General features: G+C 43.0%; 1 protein-coding gene across 1 annotated transcript in view; it reads right to left on the bottom strand.

Annotated features, from left to right (window-relative positions):
- Positions 1–1,323, bottom strand: part of Mfn1 (mitofusin 1) — a 48,484-nt gene extending 47,161 nt beyond the window's left edge. Inside the window, exon 1 of the mRNA XM_029475181.1 lies at positions 1,110–1,323. The gene's annotated coding sequence lies outside the window, so the exon portion shown is untranslated. The remainder of the gene's footprint in view (positions 1–1,109) is intronic.
- Positions 1,324–7,854: the final 6,531 nt, after the last annotated feature.

Here is a 7,854-nt window from a genome sequence, read left to right as displayed (position 1 = left end):
GAAATGTGCATGCCTCCAGGGCTAGGCAGATGTCTCAGAGGTTTAAAACACTTGTTGCTCTTCAGAAGGACTTAAATTGGTAGCTCACATGGTAGCTCACAACCACCTGTAACTCCAGTTCCAGGGAATCTTATGCCCTATTCTGACCTCAAGGGCACTGCGCAGAAACTGTGGTGAAACACGCATCCGTATATGGAAGAAAAACATACACATTAAAAAATCTAAAAACAGAGCAAACATTTTAAAATCCTGCTTATTCTGATACCTGATAGTTCATGCTTCAATTTCCTAATAGCAAAAAATTAACCTGACCCAATAGATAAAATACTTTTTAGTATTATTTATTTATTTACAGAAACCATGTTAGTCAGAAACCAAAGACTACTCTCGAATGATCTCCCATTAAAAAAGGAGAAATTTGCCTCCTGTCATGTTACCTGTAATTCAGTTACTGAAAATCTGAAAATTCAAGTCTACAGAGGCAACAGAGTGAGATCAAGGCTTGCCTGGGTCTCTCAGTGACACTCAGTCTCAAAACGAAACGTTTAGAAACCGGTTTAGGGATATGATGGCACTTGCCTAGCATGGGAGACCTCGGAGGGGCTCAATCTTCAATCCTGGAAGAGTAGATATGCAAATAAATGTAAAATCGGTAAAAGCTGGTAACAAAAAATCTTGGTTGTAATCCCTAATTTATTTTCCTCGAGTGAAGATGAAACTAGTTTAGCTAAACTAACTTTCCCAGTTAGTGGTGTAGAGAAGAAAATAAAAGAATGCCCAGGTCATAATGCAGTACAGACACCGAGAAGGTTGCAGCTTTCGTCACAATTACGGAGTCAAGACTTAAAGAAGGCATGAAGGAAGGCTTCAAGCCAAAGTCCCCAAACTTAAAGGAATGTTGAATTTAAAGTAAAAGACGTTCTACCTGGAAGCTCCTATGAAAAGCCACCAAAGGCAAGCACACACTAACGCTGGTGTGCGTGAAAAGAAGCGCCGTGGCCACCAGGAGGGTGGCTCCCTCCGGAATCCTGAACTGACGGCGCGGAGGAGGTGCGTGGGGAGAGGAAGCCGCGTGGGCCGAGAGCCTGCCCAGCCGGATGGATTCCTACCTGGACAGGGCCTTCCCACAGGCTGGCCGCCCGTCGCCCTTGCCCGGCCCTTGCCCGGCCCGTCAGGGCGCTCGCGCTGCGCCCGTCCGGAGCTCGAAGGTCACCCCGGACGTCGCCACGGGCCAGCGGACACTCACTCTGTCCCTGCTCCCCACTGTCACCCAGCAACCACAGCTCCGCCACAGCCCCCTGGCTGTCTCATCCTCCCGAGAGAGGGGAGGTGGCCAGAGGAGGGGCTAGGGGCGGCTACTTCCGGCGCTTCGGATCTCCTATTGGCTGTCGCTTCGAGACCAGAACTGCATATATTGCGGACGCCATTTTCCTTCAGGGCAGAAGGCGAGGTTTGTTTTGGACAGGAACTCTTAACCACGGGGCTGTTTTCTGTTCCACCTTCCATCTCCTCCCCTTGGCTTTTCCCTTCAGAGTTTTCAAAACTCAAAGTCGCCAAGTGTGAAAAGATGCCCATGGTTATCTGAGGAAGTACCCCAAAACCACATAGATGTTTATCATGCCAAGCGGGGGAGGCAGGGAGTCAAAACTTTGACTTCTCCAATTGCTCTGGTCTTGATTGGTTTCCTAGGGTTTCTGGAGTGAGCTGTGTGTGTCTACTTACTGTAAGAGGTGTTACTCAAGAAAATTAATTGTTCATGATTTAAACTTTGTTAGGAATCACCTGGGAAACTTGTTAAGCCATTGATTGATTGATCAAGGGTGAAGCCCAAGGACTCTACATGTTCCACCTTCCAAGAGAGGTTTCACAGCATGTGTCCTGAGAGGTTCTTTCCAGAGTTAGCAAATGAGATGCTTTTGCCAGGGAAGCCCCTTTATCCATATGAATGACAGCAACCTCATCTATAAAATACTAAAAATGCCTACTTTATGAATTGTGGGAAAGTAAATGGGTTAGGGTGTAAAGTGCTTAAAACACTGATGGGCACCTGCAAAAGTTGGATAAATAAAAATAAAGGTTGGATAAAAAAGTTGGATAAATACAGTGAATGAGATCATTTCAGACTATGCCTGCTATTATGGGGGCAGAGGGGGTGGGAAATCAGGACAAGAGGATAGAGTGTCTGAAGAAAAATGAGCAAGGTGGAGCCAAATAGGTGTGTGTTTTTTGAAAGGGTGTCATTTCTCAGGTCTTTCCAGTACTGTTACTGGAAATATCAGGAGAAAAACTGTCCAAGACACATAGGAAGGACAGTGGTAAGATGGATGAGTTAAAAGACAAGCATGATTAAAGGCATGTGTCACTTTAATCCCAGCACTCGAGAGGCAGAGGCAGGCAGGTTTCTGAGTTCGAGGCCAGCCTGGTCTACAAAGTGAGTTCCAGGACAACCAGAGCTATACAGAGAAACCCTGTCTTGAAAAACAACAACAACAACAACAACAAAAAGAACTCACAAACCCGCTGTCACAGCCTCCCAAGTGCTAGAATTCAGATCTGTGCTCTCTGCCTACATTTGAAGATTTTTATCTTGGGTTGTTTTTTGGAGACAGTGTCTTTTTATATAGACAGTCCTGGATCCTGGAACTCACTATGTAGAACAAGTTGGCCTTGGACTCACAGAGATCCAATGCCTTTGCCTCCCAGGCCAGATTTTAAAATGATTTTTTTTTCTTTTTGAAACAGTGTTTCTCTGTGTAGCCCTGGAACTCACTCCATAGACCAGGCTGGCCTTGAACTGCCTATTTCCAGGGTATATAGCCAATAAGGATCAGTACTTAAAAGACTGGAGAGAAGGCTCAGGCAGTAAAGTTCTTGCTGTGATGGCATAAAGACCTGGATCCAGATCTCTAGCCACTCATGGGGAAAACAATAAGCTAGGGTGGCTTGTGTTACAGCCTAGTGCTGGGGGTGGGGGAAATCTCTGGAGCTGGCTGGCCATGCTAGCAAATCAGTGAGCTGAGTTCTTTGAAAGACTTGCTGGGTGTGGTGGCACACACCTTTATCCCAGCACTTGGGAGGCAGAGGTGGGTGGATTTCTGAGTTTGAGACCAGTCTGGTCTACAGAGTGAATTCCAGGACAGCCAGTGCTACACAGAGAAACTCTGTCTCAAAAAACAAAGACAAAAAAAAAAAAACAAAAACAAAAAAGAAAGACTGTTTCCAAAGATAAGGTGGAGACTGATAGTGAACGTTGCTCACTGTTGATCTCTAGCGGCTAATGTACTCACACGTGTGCACATACCTACTAGGCAAAACACAGCAAAAACAGGTCAGTACCTAGGGGCTGGCGAATAACTCAGTGATAGTGTGTTTAGTGTGCACAAAGTACAGAGTTCAATCCCAGTGTCAACTGACAAAAACTGGAGTCATCAGGGAAGAGGAAACACTCAATTGAGGAATTGTCTTCAAATAATTGGCCTCTGGGCAAGTCTGTAGGGCATTGTCTTGATTAATTAAGAGGGGAAGTGTCACCTCTGGGCAGGTGCTCCTTGGTTGTATAAGACAGCAAGCTGAGTGAGGCATGGAGAATAAACTAGTAAACAGTATTTTTACTGAACTCTGCTTCAGTTCCTCCCTTGGTGTCCCTTAATGATGGACTATAAAGTTTAAGGTAAAACACACACACACACACACACACACACACACACACACACACGCACAAAGATAAAGAAGAAAAACAAAACAAAACAAGAAGACCCCTTTCTTTCCCAAGTTGCTTTTTGGTCATAGTGTTTGTCATAGCAGTAAAAAGTAAAGTAGGCCAATCCCAACACTAAAACACACAAAATGACCATTTAAAATTATTGACCAAAAAAAAAAAAAAAAAATTAAGAGTCTTGGGGCTAGAGAGATGGCTCAACAGTTAAGAGCACTGACTGCTCTTCCTGATGTCCCAAGTTCAATTCCCACCAATCACATGGTGGCTCACAACCATCTGTAATGGGATCTGATGCCTCTTCTGATGTGTCTGAAGACAACTACACTGTACTCTTATACATTAAATAAATAAATAAATAAATAAATAAATAAATAAATATTTTAAAAAGTATAAAAACTCTCAAGGCTAGGTGCCAGGTACACACTTTTAATCCCAGGTCTCAGAAGGCAGAAGCAGGAGAGTTCAAGGTCAGTCAGGTCTACATAGCAAATTCAAGACCAGCCAGGGCTACATAGTGATACCCTAATCTCAAAAACAGTAACAAAAAATCCTCTCCTTTCACCATGTGTTCTGGGGTTGAATGAGGGTCATGAGGCTAAAACAGCCGCACGTTTACCCACAGAGCAGACATCTACCTGACCCCATGGCTCATTCTTGTATTCCTGAGCACTGTCTTAATAGATCTTCACAGCTGTTTGTGAAAGAAAATAGAACTTGAGACCTGTGATTCATGTAATTTATGTCAAATAGCCCAAAGAGTTGTTTGTGAGCTTTGAAACCTGGGGCTGAGAACAAAGCAGAACAGGCCAGGACATGCCCGGGCAGGCCCGTCATTGAGACATTCCTGAGGCTGCTTGGCCATAAAGATAAAGAGAATGCAAAGACACGTCTGGACTGACCCAGCGCCTCCCTATCTCCCGCCCTTCTGACATGGGTTAAATGTTAACCAGATGCTCTGCTGTTACCTCGATCTGCACGTACAGTCTGCTGATGTTTAAATGAACCAATCGTGTGAAACCGCTCCAATTCCTCCCCCAGCCCCAGACCCTTTTCTATAAAAACCCTTGTGGCTGACAACTGCTATCTCCTGTGTGAGATACGTGTCAGCCCAGAGCTCCGTCATTAAACTACCACATGTGTTTGCATCAAGCGGGTCTCTCGTGATTCTTTGGGTGCACGCTGACTCGGGATATGAGTGGGGGTTTCCCCACTAGGTTCTTTCATTTGCTCATTTGAAAAACAGTGAAATACAAGGTCTTGGGCTGTCTGAAAGTTGTTTAACATTCTCTCCATTGTTTGTGGTCATGATCTATTTAAGGACTGAGAATAGAAACCAGGTGTGCACCTTCAATAGATACATGTTCTCTTTTAGGCATCAGTAATGTTCAGTGGGATCAAAGAGTATATTTTCACTTTCTTAAAAGAAAAGTTTTAAGATGCTAGAGACTTTCCGGTTGGTGGTTGTTAGATTATGCGGCACAATCCCAGACAAATCACACCAGCTTCAGGTCTCTCACATGGGAGGTTTTATTGGCAGAGGTGGCCTCTGAGGGGGGAGAAGAAGTGAGAGGGCTGCAGGCAGGGATGAGTCTTTTATCTGGGCCATGGCGCATGTGATGCATGAACAAAGAAAGGGATGTGTGGCAGGTGCCAAGTCAATAGATGCAGTAGCAGCACTGTCACCTGGAGATGACTTGTCTCATCTCTGGGTCGCAGAGCTGCCTATAAAGAGCTTGTGGCTGTCCAAGGATGCACCTGATGCTAACAGTGGTGGCACATGCCTTTAACATTCACACTCAAGAGCCAGAGGAAGGTGGCTCTCTGAGTTCAAAGCCAGCCTGTTCTATGGAACTAGTTCCAAGGCAGCCAGGGCTATAACAGAGAAACCTTGTCTCAGGGGAAAAAAAGTAGCTAGATATTTATAAATTGCGTTTATTCTAATTTAAAATACACTTGACCAAAGGTATGATTCCTTCTTAGCTAGAATTCCATATTTTTGAATTTCATTCACTTATATAGGTCCTACCCAGTTTCTCCCATGTCTATATATTATTGTCATATTTTCTTTAAAGCCAGTTTAATTGGTGTATGTGTGCATATGTGGTATTCATGTGTTTGGAGGCCAGAGGCTGACATTAGGATTGGTCTCTACCAATCTTTTTGTTTTTATTTTTATTTTTTTGTTTTGAGACAGAGTCTTTCTATATAGCCCTAGCTATACTAGACCTCACTATGTAAACCAAGCAGGCCTTGAACTTAGTTAGAACCACCAACCTCTACCTATGTGTAAACTTTATGCTGGGTTGAGTCTAGGTGGGCTGCCTGGGGCTCCTCCAGACCTAAGATTCTGTCCTTTGTTTCTCTAATTTTGCATTTTTGTTTTCCACTATCCAGATTGGATCAATACTAAAAGGAATTTTGTTTGTTTGTTTTTTGTTTTTCTTTTTTGGTTTTTCGAGACAAAGTTTTTCTGTGTAGCCTTGGCTGTCCTGGAACTCACTTTGTAGACCAGGTTGGCCTCGAACTCAGAAATCCACCTGCCTCTGCCTCCCGAGTGTTGGGATTAAAGGCGTGCACCACCATGCCTGGCACTAAAAGGAATTTAATTATAATCTTGTAACATAAATAAATAAATAAAATAAAAACTGGGGAAATACCCAGAAAAAGCAAATTGGGTTGTAGTGCTATTTCCATTACAAAGTGCACATTGCTCAGTTCCATGCTTCTAGATTTCTGGTTCCCTTCCTACTTACAATCCCAACCCAACTGTTCAGAAGGTCTATAAACATTTGATCTATTATGGCAGTTCAAAAGATAAGCCCTCGGCTGCCACGGCTCCTGTAAATTGATCAGTTTCTAATTTTTTTTTCCTTTTTCGAGACAGGGTTTCTCTGTATAGTCCTGTAGTCCTGGCTGTCCTGGAACTCACTTTGTAGACCAAGCTGGCCTCACACTCAGAAATCCACCTGCCTCTGCCTACCGAGTGCTGGAATTAAAGGCGTGCACCACCACGCCGCTATTTTTAACTTCAATTTCAATTGATTAGGATTTTTAGAGTTACAAATAATGCACACTTTGACATAAATCCTGGCTCTTAATAATGCAGCTTCATAATTTAGTTTTGCATTTATCAAGAAAGATGATGGGCTTTCATAAGAGATATGGTGTTTGGCGACATCTACAATTTTTTTTTTGTTACAAAATGCTTTTGCTAGTTATGATGGTCCATGTCTATAATCCCAAAACATGGGAGGTAGAGACAGAAGGATCTTGAGTTCAAGGCCAGTCACTTCAGTTGACATAGCAAGTTAAAGACCAGCCTATGTCTAGACCCTATCTCAAACAAAATCACAGAAAAAAAAAAATGGAAACAGAGGAGCAAGCACAGTAATGTATACCTGTAACCCCAAATTCAGGACATGGAGGCAGGAGAAGCATGGCAAATACAAGAAGAGCTTGTTCTACATAATGAGTTCCAGGTTAGCCAAGGGTAGAGAGTTAGATCCTATACATTCCTTCTTGTGGAGAAATCATTAAACTCAGAATGTTCTAAATGGAGGCAATAAATTCCATTCTGAAGAAAATCACTCTTCCTGAGTTTTTCAGGAAGAAAACAACTCAAAAGTTTCAGGAAGTCCCTGAAACTGACCAGATGCACCAAGCTCCTCACTCTATAAATGTATATAAACAGTAAGGACTTCTGAGAGACACTCTCAGACCAGCCAAGCTTCCTGAAAGAGGCTCAAACCAACTGGGTTAAATAAACGAGATACAGACAAGTTTCCTACAGAGAGCGTTGACAGCTCTAGGTTTCCAGCTTTCATGAGTTGTTACAGTACAAGGACAGGCTTTTGGTGAAACGACTCAAAGTCATTTTTGGTCTGTAACTCTTCACCTTGTAAATAATCCCAATAAACTTCACTGATACATACACACACACACACACACAAAGTTGAAGTTTTGTTCTGCTACTTAAAATCCAAAATAGATACATACAAGCTGTGTTGTGGCACATGTACCCAAGGGAGCAAGCTTTTATAGGTCGGATAGAAAAACCAAAAGAAAACAAAATAATGTTCTCCACCTTTTTTTTTTTTTAATTACATTTGTGTGTGGACAAATATGTTGGTCAGAGG

Source organism: Mus caroli, chromosome 3, assembly GCF_900094665.2.
Source record: "Mus caroli chromosome 3, CAROLI_EIJ_v1.1, whole genome shotgun sequence".
Taxonomy (NCBI): domain Eukaryota; kingdom Metazoa; phylum Chordata; class Mammalia; order Rodentia; family Muridae; genus Mus; species Mus caroli.
The sequence above is the reverse complement of the archived record's forward strand: the minus strand, read 5'-3'. Positions and strand labels throughout refer to the sequence as shown.